Source organism: Maylandia zebra, linkage group LG9, assembly GCF_041146795.1.
Source record: "Maylandia zebra isolate NMK-2024a linkage group LG9, Mzebra_GT3a, whole genome shotgun sequence".
Classification (NCBI taxonomy): Eukaryota; Metazoa; Chordata; class Actinopteri; order Cichliformes; family Cichlidae; genus Maylandia; species Maylandia zebra.
In genome coordinates this window covers 5,872,789-5,888,586 of record NC_135175.1, presented here as the reverse complement: position 1 = coordinate 5,888,586, position 15,798 = coordinate 5,872,789, and positions in this window count along the sequence as shown.

Below are 15,798 nucleotides of genomic sequence, written 5' to 3'. Positions count from 1 at the left end.
AGTCTGAGGTACACCTGTGCACTACTCATGATGTCAGATCAGCATCCTGATGTGGCACACCTGTGAGGTGGGATGGATTATCTCAATATAGCAGATGTGCCCACTACCACACATTTGGACTGATTTGTGACCACTGTTTGGGAGGGATGGTTATATTGTGTATCTGGAATGAATTTTAGGTCTCTACGTCCATCCCATGGGGAATGGGAGCAAAAACAAAAGTGTTGCATTTATATTTTTGTTCAGTGTATTTTTGTGTGTGAGTGCTAATTAATCATGAATAAATATTAGTAATTATAAATGGTAGATGTGAACATGTTTTCATTATATTGAAGTGAGGACAGCATTTAGCACTTGTAATGGTTTTATGTGGTTATACAATAAACCCCAACAATTCCAGAATATCCTTGCATTTTTTGAAATAGTAAGAACAATAAGTATGTTATCTTTTTATCTCTTAGATAAAATAGGACACATGCTATTATGTGATAAGAGACATTTTTCTCCCAAAAAAGTGTTGTAAAACCTTAAAAAAAATCCACTCTCCCCAAGCTCTGAAACATTTGTTAAACATTAATTATATCTTTTTAAAATGTCATATTGGCTATTTATATATTCTAAACAGATCTGTATTTCTAAATTTTGGTCGCCATATAAATGTTAGTTTTAAAGTGCATACATCTATAATAGGAAATAAATTGCATAACTTAGACCTTTATGGCAAACATTTATGCTACTCTAACCAAGCAAACAAAGTAGTTTTCACTACAAGCCACATTGGGGCTACTTGGGGTTGGGGATGTGTTGTCCAAGGACACTTTAACATGTGGACTGGAGGAGCTGACTGGATTAAACCACCGACCTGCACATAGATTGCATATGAATCTTATTAGTCCTGGTCTAATTGCTGTGATTTGCGTTGGTTTGATGTCTTTTCGACCTCTAGTGGCCCATGCTGGGCTATGGCTTGTCCATTAATCACATATAAATGGTTGTCACAGGTGGATTCACTGCTCATCTAACATTGCCAGTTGCTGTCAACTATTTGACAAATGGAAAAGGCTTGGGGAGCAGGAAGATAGGAAGGTGACTAGGGACCTAGGATTTTGAACAGAAGATGCAGTAATCATCTTCCATATAATTTAATATTCAAGTTCTGTGTTTACAATATATCATTCTACATCCATACATCAACTTAACAAAGTCTTAGTAAATACATAGTATCAATTTTTTTTCTAAATCAAGCAATAAATCTTACATAATTACATTTTTATACACAAAGTACTTTCCAGATGGCTGATTTGGCCACAAAATGAAAGTTACGTAAATGACCAATTATGTGTGAAAAACAAGCACATGCTGCAAAAGACATGCAGCAAGATTCCTCAGCTGTGAGTGACCAATGACTGTTGGGTCAGGTCTGGTCAGTGGTCTGAAAAGTGAGTTTATTGGAAGTACTTACGTTTTTTTAATGTATTTTTTTCAGGAGCAACTAGCCCCTGAAAAGTGAGTTTAAATTTTACTTTACAGCTTTCTATATGTTCACCCATCTTAATTATTAACATACTAATAATATTTGTATTTTAAGTTTTAAAACAAAATAAATCCCAATTAAAAAAATGTCCCCAAAACAGACAAAAATTAAATGGTAAATGGCCTGTATTTATATAGCGCTTTACTAGTCCCTAAGGACCCCAAAGCGCTCTACATTGTAGCCACAGCCACCCTGGGGCGCACTGACGGAGGCGAGGCTGCCGGACACTGGCGCCACCGGGCCCTCTGACCACCACCAGTAGGCAACGGGTGAAGTGTCTTGCCCACGGACACAACGACCGAGACTGTCCAAGCCGGGGCTCGAACCGGCAACCTTCCGATTACAAGGCGAACTGCCAACTCTTGAGCAACGATCGCCCGCAATTAATGAAGTGTAAACCCAATATTGTCATGATCCTGGGCCATGTTGGCCCAGTATTCGCAGTTTTCATGTATTTTGTTCCTTATTTAGGCCATGCTTCCTGGGTTGCCCTGTTATGTTGTTCCTTATGTGTGTTCCCCTTGTGACTCTTACCCCCTGTGTGCCCCTCTGTGTATTTGTGAGCCCTCGTCTCTCCTTGTGTTTTATTCCATGTTTCCCCAGCCTGTTATGTCTGTGTTCTCCCCGTGCTCTCTCTCGTCCTGTCTGAACCTCTGTACTTCCTGTTTTACTTTGCCCGTCTCCCGTCAGTGTTGCGTTCACTCCTGCCGTGACTTGTTATGATTATCAGTGTCACCTGTGTTCCCCGTGTGCTCCCACTTCCCTCGTTAACCCTCTGTGTATTTATGTCTGCGTCTCCCTCAGTTCTGTGTCGCGTTCTCCCTCATGCTGTGTGTGATTCTCCCTGTGTTTCTTGGTGAGCTTTATATTTAGTTTTTCCCAGTTTAGTTTTGTATTACTCGTGATCTGTCTTTCCAGCAAGAAAGCTGTGCTCTCTGAGTTTATTCCCCGTGTCCCCGTGAGTTAGCATTTGGGTCCTCTCCTGCCTGCCACACAGCCGAATCATGACAAATATTGCTTATTTCCAAAGAAATGAAGAGTCTTTAATTTTTATGGTAATTTATTGTAATAACAAGCCATAAAAACACATTAAACAAAAGTTATAAATTGAAATGCATGTATTTGATGCCCAAGCAAAACATGATTTAGTACTTGGTGAAGAAACCCTTGTCGACAAGGACAATCATGAGACATTTCTTGCAGTTATTCACAAGGTTTGCTCACCTCTCCGGGGTGATTTTTATAGAATTTGTCTAAATCCATTAGGTTTCTTGGCTGCCATTTGGTAACTCTCAACATTTTCTATAGGATTGAGGTCTGGAGACTAACTAGGACACTCCATCTTGATCTTAATGGACTTGTCTAGCCTATGTTTTGTTGCCTTGGTGGTATCTTTTAGGTCATTGTCATGCTGGAAGACTTATGCTCAGCCCATCTTCAGTCTTCTTACTGAGCGAAGGACGTTATTGTGGAAGATTTTATGGTACACATCCCTGTCCATTGGCTCCTTAGTGAGATAAAGTTGTACCCATACCCTCACCAGAACTTCCTTTAATATTATTAACAAGGTCTTCACATCTAGTTTTGGGCGATCCACCCCAGTTCTCATGATCATCCTTGCAACATGAACAAGAACTTTCATGGAGCTCCAGATAATAACAGCATGTCTGTGCTTGTCTTGTTAGGCCGCAGTGCAGTGTTTATTCTCTGTAATAAAATTCTGTGAAACTAAGATAAACCATGGGTTTAAATACACTGAGGTAATGAGGGAAGACAAAAAAGGTGGGGAAAACAAACACAACTTAAACCAATCATGGTGGACAAGACAAAAAACGTAATTAAAATTGAAAGAAGTAAAACTAAATACAATACACAAAATAAAACTCAACACGTATAGCCCATGAACATCTAACACGCGGAATACACAATCCAACTAATATTATTTGTAACTAACTCAGTTTGGGGTGCCTATGGCTGTGGAGGAAGAGCAGGAGATAGAGCAGGTCATCTACTAATTTGAATATCTGAGGTTTGATCTCTGGCTATTCTGGTCTGCATGCCAAAGTATCCTTGGACTAGATACTGAACTCTAAGTTGCTCCTGATATGCTTATCAGTGTGAACTGGCTCAATCTGATGTGTTATGGCGGAAAGAGATTGACCATTCAATGCTATTACTGCCATCGAGAATAGAAGGTGGATAATGATACTAGGCTGTTTCACTAACTGCTCATCCAAACGATGTTATCTGTTGTCCAGTTCTGCACTGGACTCTAGCAACACAAGAAGAAGAAAGGCTATGTGTATTGATTGAAATAATGGTGACCAGGCGCTGCATGGGTGTTTTCATTTTCTCAGGGGAGGTTACCCAACCACTCCACACTCTCCTCTCCTACTGGCAGGTGCTGTCTTTTGGCCAAATTAGGCAGGACACAATGAAGTGGCCAACTGTTTCCAATATATACAGAGTTTGGCCTCAATCCTCTGCCGCCACTCCTCCGATGTTAATTTCGCATGACTGTGCTGCATGGACTCCCCACACTGGTCACATGGGGGGAGCTTGATGCAGAGGCTGATGGGTAGGAAGCAGAGTACGACTAGTCCTATAAAAAACAGTAGGGGAACTTTGCCTCTCCACTAGATCAAATTCAGGGCTTAGGGTCATTTCAACAATCTTGAGTGTACCAGTGAACCAACTGGTCCACCTCCTGTCTGTACATGGACTTGTCATCATTCTGGGTCAGATCAGTGATGGTGATGTCATCTGCAAACTTCTATAACAGATGGTTCTCCTGAAGTGCAGTGAATTGCATAGAGGGAGAAGAACAGTGGAAAGAGAACCCACACCTGGGGGAGGCCATTACTGATGATCTGTGTGTCAGATGTGATGCTCTTCTGTCTTACCTGCTGCTGCCTGTCTGTCAGGAAGCTGGTGATCCAAAGCTAGTGACAGGTGGAGGTGAGCACAGTAAGCTGGGTGAGTTTCTGGTAAAGGATATGTGGGATACAGTGTTGAAAGACGAGTTGAATTCCACAAACAGGATCCCGACGTATTCCCCGATTGGTTGAGATGATGCAGGATATAGTGTAGTCCCATATTGACTACATCCTCGGCCGACCTGTTTGCCCAATAGGCAAACTGCAGTGGGTCATCTATCATGTCTGAAATCTGCTTCTCCCGCTCAATAAGCTGACTTCTCAACTTCCCTGTCTGAACCACCAGATCTGTCCATTGTTACCCCATGTCTGTAGAAAGGACCTAGTTCTCTCACTCCTTCCACACAGACCCTATGATTGTGCCATAGATCTCCTTCCTGGGGCCCCTTTGCCTACCAGCCCCTCTACAGTCTCTCCAAACCAGAGCGGGAGGCAATGGAGAAGTACATAACTAACTCTCTTGCCACAGTAAAATTCGCCCCTCATGCTCTACCTTTACGGGGAGGATGAGTGGTTTTTCTTTGTGGAAAAAAAAGATAAAACTCTGCTCCCATGCATTGATTACCGTGCATCAAACAAAATTAGAGTTAAAAACAAATACATTTTGCCATTACTTACCTCTTCTTTCAAGCTGTTACAGGATGCCATCATTTTTACCAAACTGGATCTCCAGAGTACTTGCCATCTAGTGAGGATATGGGAGGGGGACGAGTGGAAGACAGCCTTCAATACACATCTCAGACATTTTGAGTAACTTGTTATGCCTTTTGGTTTAACAAAAGCTCCTGCTGTCTTCCAGTTGTTGCTGAACAATGTTTGTTGGGATTTGATCTGGGATTTCGTTTGGTGTATCTTGATGATATTCTCATATTTAGATCTGTTCAGGAACACAAGATCCATGTCAGACAAGTCCTGCAAGATCGCTTGGAAAACAAACTGTTCATGAAGGGTGAGAGACACCCTTAACAACAGACATAGTCTCATTTCGTTATGTAATTGAGAAGAAACAACTCAAATGTGATCCTGCCAAGATTCAGGCAGTAGTGAACAGGCCTGGTCCGTCACATAGAAAACAGTTGGAGAGCTTTTTTTTGCAAACTTCTACCATTGTTTGTTAAAGAGTTCAGAAGGATAGCTCTCCCCCCTATCCAGTCTTACCTCTCCCAAAAATGCTGTTCTAGTCGACTCATCCCACCAGTTTATCAAAGCAGTGGATGCCTTGGATACCAGACTTGGAGCAGTAGCAACAGGTAAATGGTAAGCTGCAGCCATGTGCCTTCTTTTCACGTCATTTCTCCCCTGTAGAGAAAAGCTATGATATTGGTGACCATGAATTTCTAGACGTAAAACTAGTCCAATTGAAGTATTGGCTTAAGGGGGCAGAACCGGACCATGATAATAGACTCCACATTTGGTGGAATCCCATATGGAAAAGATATATATAAATCTTATAAAGTTTTTATCTGTCTTGTATGAAACTTGTATGAAAAGCATACAAGAGTGAAAACACATATAAGATCCCTTGAAAAATTATATAATGAAACTTGTATGTTTTGTATATTTACTAAAAAAATATATGAAAGTAATGAGAAAGTGGCCACTTTCATGAGTAAATCATATATGTTTTTACTATTTCTTTTCCATATGGGATGTTCCCAGGTAATTCAATGGGACCATGCTGGGTCAAATTCACATATCACCCTGGAGTGAATCGCACAATTACCTTTCTTTTTTTTTTCTCTTTTTTTCTTTCTTTTTTTTTTGCCTGTCCCTTTTGGTTCTTTTGCCATCAGAATTATTGTCTAAAGGCAAAGAAAGATGTCCAACGGATTTACTTTACCAAATGGACCATTCCAGCCTTGCCATATTGGTCTATTTAATTCACCTTTGTTTTTATTGTTTATTTTATTTTATTTTCTCTTGCTAAACACGGGACAGACTTGACTGGGGAAACGAAAAGGGAGAAAGAAAGAGGGAAAGACAAATAGCGGGGAAGAGGAACGGTGATAAAGGGCAAAAAACAAAAACCAACAAACAAACAGACAAAAAATACATATATCAATCGCCTGGATCACCTGTTGAGAAAGAAAAAAGAGAAAACAAGCAAAAAAAAAAGAGAGCAATATAATAAACAACATCATCACGATGATCTATGTGAATATAACAGTAAATACTAAATATTGAATATTATTGTTCAGCACGTAAGATCGACAGCGCACAGTGTGCTTTGAGGTAGGAGCCAAAAAGGGTGTAGTTTGTGTGCTGAGTGCACTACTCAGCAACTCAGCAGCTGCGGAGCAGAAGCCAGGGGGGTTGCAGTGATGTGCCCGTGAGCTCTGCCGGGAGCCAGCTGTGCCAGAGTGACCGAGCCCCAGGCCGAGAGGCCGAGGGCACCCCACCCCCAAAGGGGCCCGAGCAAGCCCCAGGTTCCAGGCCCCGACAAGCAGCCACCAGGAGTGAGCCGGTGCGTACCTGGACGCCCATCCCCGGACACAAAGAACCACCAATGCACAATTACCTTTCTGCAAAAACTGTTCTGGTGGCTGTGCAAGGCACCACCTGGCACAGCCAGCTCACGTGGATCAAGTACACACACAATACCATGACCTCGTCCGCAACTGGCTATTCTCTGTTTGGACGGCCAAACAGCTGTTCAAAGCAACTGATATCCCAAAATCAGTCCAGGAGGGCACTGATGACTTATCTAGGAGTTCATAACAGAATCCAGAATAATATTTAAAGAACTGAAGGCCTCACAAGAGATTGGGTAAAAATGGCATCCATGGTGTTCTAAGGTAAAAAAAACACTGTTGGCGAAAAAGAAACAAAAACTCATCTCACATTTACCAAAAATAGATAGTAAATGGTCCAGTTCTAATATAGCTTGTTATAACGTTCTTATAATCCCTATGACTTTTAGGAAACTATCCTGTCGACTGAAAACATAAAATGTGAAAAGTTTGGATTCCGTTATATCTAGTGTAAAATTAATGCAGAATTCACAAAAAGAACATAATACCAACAGTCAGACATGGTTGTTGTGGTGTGATGGTCTGGGGCTACTTTGCTGATTCAGAACCTGAACAATTTATTGTAATTGATCGAACCATGAATTCTGCTCTCTTCCAGAGAATCCTGTCTGATCATGAGCTTGTGACCTACGGTTAAAGGTAACTTGGGTTAAGCAGCAGGACGATGTTTGGAAAAACACCAGCAATATCACCTCTGATTGACACAGAAGTTTTTCAAGTGGCCTGTTTAAAATCGGGAACCAAATTGGACAGAAATGCTTTGGTATGCCCTTAAACAAGTCATTCATGCTCAAAACCCTTCAACGTGGCTGAATTAAAGCAATTCTGCAAAGAAAAGTGGGCTAGATTTACCAACAATTCGGTTCAAGGGACAAAATAGGCCCTTTTAACTCTGATTATCTTTATCTGAAACATTTAAGTGCCACAAATATGCAAAAAAAAAAGCAACAACAAAAATCCCCAACAAAACCATAAGAAATCAAGAAGGTGCACTAATCACTAATTGAAAAACATTTCATTAAATGAAAAATAATAAAAACAAAGAAGACCATAGACTGTTGAGCAGCTAGACTCCTGCGATACTATTCCTCTCCAAGTCCAGCGATTGGTCTCCTTAGTCCTAAATGTTTGCATTTGGACTGTGGGAGGAACCGGAGTACCCAGATGAAACCTACACAAGCAAAGAGAGTGTCCAAACTGCACACAGGAACACCCCAGGGAGGATTCAAACCAACAGCTTTCTTGCTGTAAGTTGACAATGCAGTGCATCACTTATTGCTGAAATATTCTCAGATTTTGCAAAAGGTAAAAATAAATAGATAAAAGCACAGCAGTAATGTATTGTATTTATAGTATTTTAATGTTAAATGAAAGTAAAACTTTAATCTGTTCTATTTGCACTAGTATAGGGTGTAATCTACTCAGTGACAAGTGAAAAAAGCACAGAAATCAAAATGAATTAAACTGAAACAACTACCGACTTAAAGAGGTGAAAGAAAAACCTTGTGGCATTGACTGTCAAGCAACATTTGTCTCCCTAGCAGTTCCCCCTCTCTGAATCTCGGGAGGGATTTGTCAACTAAAAGAGTGACCATTAATCACAGAAAGGAGGTTGGAGCAGTGCATTTTAGAAGCAGAACATGACTATCCATTCATCTATAGCAAGATGGAGATACAAGTCACAGACCCTGAGTGCAAGTGCAAGGCCAAACATGGACAATCAGATGAAAGGCCAAAGCTAGGAAAAAAAAGAGTGAGTGTCAGCCAACATTTGAAGAATGATTGAATTTGTTTTCATGCAAATGTCTATTCAGCCCATCACACCAACCTATTACATTTAAGTCATACAAACATGGTGAAGACAGCCTTCTGAATTATAGAGAAACCATTGATCCCCTGGGACTTTCTATCAGGGTACTGGGTCTGAGAGTTTGTTTTGTATTTTTTGATTTCTTATGATGTATTGGAGAAATGTTAAGTTCTAGTGTTATTATTGTTATGTCTTAGTTAGGTTTTAGTCTTGTTAATGTTATCATCCATACTTCCTTTTTTATGAGTAATTTTCTGTTTCCTGTGTAAGTCTGTCATGTCCTTTATGTATGACTTTTAGTTTTGCCTGTTGTTCGTCCACCTTATGTGTTCCCATATTCCTCTTCTTGCGATCCATTTCATCTCCCCAATCTGTCACTTGTTTCATGTCTGCATGTTCCATGTTCTGTTGTCAGGCTTATGTTGTCACAGTCTACATCTCATTATGTTTCCTGTTTTATTTTGACAGTCTAGTGTTCCATGTTGAATGTGATTAATTTTGCTTATCCCTTGCCCCTTCCCTCATTACCCTTCTGTGTATTTAAGTCCTCTGTCTCCCTTTCTTCATTGTTGGGGCATATGTTTATCTCATGTGTCAGTTTTGGCCGGCGGTCATAGGTTCTGTCCAATAATATGACGCGAGACTGGAGTAAAAGACATCCATGGATTGGCACTTTATTAAAGAAGGAGCATGATAACAGCACAAAACACTAACCACAACTAAACAAAATGGCTTCCTTTTATACTCTACCTTTTCAGGTGAGTATCCGGAATAGCCCAAGTATGGGGGTTAACTAATCAACATGAAACATAACCCTCCACCCAAACAAACATACCATAACATTAAAGCACATCACAAACATATACATATTTCCAACACATACTATAAACAAACCAATAACATAAGCTTCACTCATTTCTATCTAAATTAAAACCCTCTTTAACCACACTCCCTAACCTGGCACACTGGTCTGCTCCAAGAGCTCTTAAACAGGTGATTGAGCCGCTTTCACTCTTTTGCTCCACATCCTGCAAGAAGCAACCAGGACAGGTGAGTACCTTTACAAGTTCTCATTTCACATATGTTTAGGTTATTGATAAATGATTAACTGCAAGCAGCTCTAACTTTGGCTCTTCTCCGACACAGGTAGGATGGCCAGTCCCACTGTCTCTTTTCTGTTACAAGCTGTCAATTTAATCGTATGTCAAATAACCTAATAAAAGACTCCATAAGAACTAATGTGTTTTCTTTATTACCGCATTTTAAATTCCCAATCCAACAATTTATTATTAACAATACCAACCAGGTAATGGAACCCCTGGTCTCCATTACATCATGTCCATGGATTTTCATGTCTCTTCAGGTCTCAGGTTTTTTCATGCTCTTGTTATGGTTTCCTCACGTCTTGATTTTTGCATGCTCCTGTTCAGGTTCATGTCGTAGCTTCATTCTTAGTTCTACCTGTTCGAAGTTTAGGTTATCATTTAGTCTTTGCCTCTATTTGCCTTTGTTTTTTCACTAACAGCCTAAAAAAAGGCTTGGTTTTTGTTATACTTCAGTTTTACCTCCTGTGCATTCTGCTTTTCGGTCCACACCACAACACACCGGCTACTCAGCTGTGACACATTCCTGCAAAACCATCTATGGGCTTTACTCAAAATGATCTGAAAACGAGAAAATATCCAGTGAACAGAAATTTTGTGATCCTAGTGGTCGGAGGAGAATATTCAGACTGCTTCAGGGTAGGAAGGCAAGAAGGCAGCATTAAGTCAAATAACCATTTGTTACAACCAAGATATGCACACTATGCATGTATAACACGTGGCAACTTGAAGCAGAAGACTATAGTCAGTGACAGTTCTAAGAACAGGAGACTATGAGTACCATTTACACAGACTTGTCATCACTGAATGATCTAAAAACCTTTGGTTTGTTTGACGAGTCTTGATTTCTGCTCCAACATTTTGACGGCAGGGTTTGAAAGCATGGCTTCAATCTATATCCCTCTATTTCTGCAAGATTTGAATGGAAACTTGATAGCTGAAAATACTTTATGAGTTTTGTTTCTATTGAACTTGGACTGTACACACTTTGCGTACAAAGTGTGTTATAATTAAAAAATTGTGAAAGTTTGAGATTACATTCTACATTTACCCATACTTTTATTCATTAATTTATACTATGCATATCTCACATCCATTGAATTAAGAATCACCAGTTAATATAAAATACATGTCTTTGTACCTAAAGACAAAACCACATAGAAAGGCTCAATCTCACAGGTGGACCCCACAACAGACTTTATTCACAAAAATCTGCACTTGTAAACTATTTTTTGTTCTTGACTTTTTCCTCCTATTTGTTTCCATGATCCTCAAACACGCACTTCAGTCCAATGTTGAAACCTCCAAGGCTTTTTTTTTAATTTTTTTTTTTAATGTAAGTATTTGTTCAAGGTTCAAGGTTCTTTATTTGTCACATGCATAGTTATACAAGTATAACACACAGTGAAATGTAGCCTGACACGCTCCTCGACATGTGCAAAAATTGGGGGGGGGGTGTAGAGGAAGAACATTATATATATATATATATATATATATATATATATATATATATATACATACATTAGGGGTGCAACGATATTCGTATCGATATTGAACCGTTCGATACAGTGCTTTCGGTTCGGTACGCATATGTATCGAACAATACAATTTTTTTCAATTTTTTTTTTTTTTTTTTTTTTTGTGTCCCGTTTGGATCTATAGCCATCAGAATTGTTGTCTTGAGGCCAAGAAAGATGCCAAGAGGATTTATTTTAAGTGGATCATCATATTGGTCCATTTGATTGACCTTTATTATAATTATGAATTTATTTTATTTTCAGTTGCAAACGGGACAGACATGACTGTGGGATAGGACAGGGGGAAAGAATGAAAGAAAGAGGGGGAGAGAAAGAAAGAAAACCAAAGGGGAGAAAAAAAAAGAACAATACAAAATTTGTAATTTATTTTATCAACTTTCCTTCTGACGATGCTGTCTGTGTTGAGCGCTCAGTGAATCTGCATTTGACTACTCCGCCTAGGCTCGAGAGTGCAGCCTAGGCGGAGTAGTCGAACGCAGATTCACTGAGCACTCAACACAGACAGGATGGTCAGAAGGAAGAGCGCAGGGCAAGCTAGCGAGACAGAAGTGGACCTCCCCACCCTCATTCAGATCTGGCGTTTGGAATTATTTTGGTTTTCATCTGACGTATGACCCTGAAGGTAAGCGAGTCATGGACTAAAGTAAAACAGTATGTTGGATGTGCCATGCAATGCTCAATTACATGGGTGGGAGCTAGTGTGTTAGCGCAGTTAGCTCGTTAACGTGTGTCTAGCCCCTCTGTATAGGGTAGCTCGTTAACGGAGATTTGCCGTGTTGTGGCGTTAAGGTTATTTCAACGAGATTAACCTGAAAGCACTAGTGGGAACACAACGAATATGACTGAACATTTACACCGACATCATCCTAGTGCAAAGACAAAAACAAGAATGCATGCTACAAACTTTAGCCGAGTCATTTAGACAGCTGTTAGCACAGGATTCTCCTTATGGAGACCTGATATGTTTAATATGCTGCTGAGAATATAGCCCAGAAGAAGCGGATAGTATAGCTTTTATTTTGGAAAGAGACATTTCTCTGTAATAAACTCTCTTTTCCAAAGATGAGTGATTCCTCAATCAGATACAGGGCTCGCAATATCGCTAGCCCGACGTCCCGGGGCTATCTCTCCCCTGCCTGTCGGGCTATTGTAGGAAGGAAAAATATATGTCAATGCTTTTGCATTCTTTCAGAAATGTAGCTGGGTAATTATGTCATTGGGTGAGCCACTGTCAATATGTGACATATTGAAATCGTGTTTGAATTTGCGCTTGTTTTTTTTTCACTTTGCAATCGCGCGAACTGTGTATAGAGAGCGACAGCACTGATCTGTGAGTGATGATAATTTGTGCACCAATTCCTCTGACATCGTCTTATTAATTGTTAGCTTACTATGCAAACATGACAAGTGAAATCTCCCGCAGCTTAAACATGTGAGAGGTTGATCGCGCAGAGAATCACTGAGCTTATGTGAGTGCGGCAGGATATATATTTCACTACGATGACCTGGATGATTGAGAACCTTCACAGACAGATATATATTTTAGTTCTGCTGAGTCAAATAAGACAGGTCAGGGTGAAGAAGTGACAGCCAAAGAAAAGCTTACCACAAAACGGAGAAGTTATGACAAATCAGACTATAAGGCAAAAAGAAAGTGCAGCTTTATGGTTTCATGGACAAAAGAATTTCTGTGGCTGCAATATGACGAGCTAAAAAACAACACGCACAAGGGTTAGGGTTAAATTTAAAAACTGTACTTTTGTGTTAAAATATATATTTATAATTTTAATAAATGACAAATTAAAAAGGCATGAACATTTTTTTTTGTATCGAAAAAATATCGTTGCACCCCTAATAAATAAATATATATATATATATATATATATATATATATATATATATATATTTGTTAAGTATTTGTTCACAATAGATAGATAGATAGATAGATAGATATTTCATGCAGATGAAAGCAAGTTTGAAAATATTCAAGATAATGGTTATATACAAACTTTGACTCTCTGATATTCACTCACTTTCACTGCAGGAAATGTTTTCAGTTAGAAGCTGTCTATTTTAAAAGCCTTCTACTATTCTTAATACACAAAGATCCCCCACCCCCCATCTCCATCATCTATCATGTATGGTTGTGTCCATATGGAATCAGTATTTTAAAACTTCTTTATTGCTTACGGAATAGCAAGGAAATGGGTAGAGGACATTAGAGCATTCTCTGATGTATATGCTATCAGATATCTTAATCTTAAGCAATGCTTGAGCAGGGGAGAGAGACTGAAGATCCTATCACAGAAGATTTTTTAGATTACTGAAGATCTGCTCTGCACCATACACACCCACTAGCTATACACACACATACAAACGCGCAACCACACACACACACATAATTCCACTTAGAATAGGACTAGGCTCACATAGCCATTGTGGAGTCTTTGTAAAGAGATGACATGAGAACACAGGGGAAGCTGAATGCTGACTGTGGCCTCAGTTCTGATAGCATTGTGATGAGAGAGGGGCAGAGCAGGAAAGGGCTGCTTACTGAAGAAGAAAAAAGAGAAAGGATGAATGTAAAGAAAGCTTTATACTAACACTATGAATGCATACAACTCTAAAGGTCTACAACCTTTGAAATCCCCTTTCTAGCCATCTGATTTCAAAGATTCTTAGATATCAAAATGACAATATTGGTTATACCGCTATTGTCAGAGGACTGTGGGGAAAAATGAGGATGAATGGAAAGAGCAGCTGTGACTTACAAGTCTTCACCAAATTCAAAACTGACCATTACATGGTCAAAGTATAACATATCAAAGCTGCTGATATGCTCCAATCAAAATGAATTAAAATTCTCTAAAATGCTCTGACTTGATTACAAATGTACAGCCCTATATCATAAACCCATTTGGCTAGTATCCCCAACAGCCTTAACCTTAGAAGTATAGACTCAACAAGACCTCTAATGGTGTCTAAACAAAAGAAAGAAAAAAACAACGATGCAAATGACCAACATATAAAATATCTATTTAGTTTTGCTAAAAGCTTATTTGGTTAAATTTTACACACAAAATTGTGAGGTTTCTATTTCCAAGGTAAAAGACTGGGTTTGGATCTACAGTTGCCCCTTGAGCTACAGACAATACTACAGACTTGCACGTTCCTGATGTGCTTGTGTGTTGTAGCAAAGACAAATTTGACAGCCTCTGTGACCTGCCAGTGGCGGACAGAGTGGAACAGTGTGTGTGTGTTTGAGAGAGTGTCCAGGAGAAAACAGTTTAAGAGGCTCCTGAATGACATAGGCCTCCCAAATGAGATTATATGTTATTGTGAGTGCGAGGACCTGGCTGTAATTCAGTTTGAAGAGAACATCAGGCCTGCATTAAACTGGAAAAGTTCAAACTCTGCAATATGGGCCAATAAGGAAGCGCTAAGGCGTTTGGTAGGGCATAAAAGCAGAAGAGAAAAATAACACCAATAAAGCATAAACATTTTTTCCCAACACCACTGACTGGAATATGTGCAGAACTTATCTTATTGCTTAATTTGTCTTAACCACATACGAGGAATCTTGTATAATTACACTTTAATAAATATATAAATGAATAATTATTTTATGAATAAAAAAATAATCTAATGGACACTCATTCAAAATTAAAAACCTGATGAAAAAACAAGCCCTTCAGAATTAAATGGAGACTTAAATCTCTATTTATTTCTATTTAAATAAATTTTCAATAAAATTTGATATTAAGCAAATGACTACGATCCGCATATCACATAGATGACCCATCACCGGTGACTTGAGCAGGAAAAAAAAAACAAGAAAAAGAAAGAGAAAGACAAGCATCTCCAGCAAGAACCAGACACCTGGTACTCAATAGCCTCAAAAACTGCAGTACTTTAGGACCAGTTCTAGCACCCAGCTTTTGCTGGGTGTTAACCTTGGATTTCTGTTGATCCGGACTCATTCACTCCTCAAGGAGGCACTTGGCTGGACACTCACCTCTCATGCTCACCTGCCTGATAACCCTCTTTTTGGTTTAGAGTTCTCCCTGGGACCATGCTAGCGACTAACTCCTGTCAAGTAAGGCAGTTCTTTGAACCTTCAAACATATCAGAGATTTTATTGTGCTGCAACTCTGCCTCAGTCCCTTCTGCTCTTAAGGACTATTCTGTAGGATTGTGGACCCTAAGCTGCCTGTCTGTTCCAGTTCAGCCCTATCTGTTGAATAATTTCCAAATAGAACCCTCTGCTGTGCTAATAAAGTCTATGAATGACCAGTTGCTGTCTCCTGGGTTCTTCTTGATATCCACTTGGTAACTTTGCCTCTTAA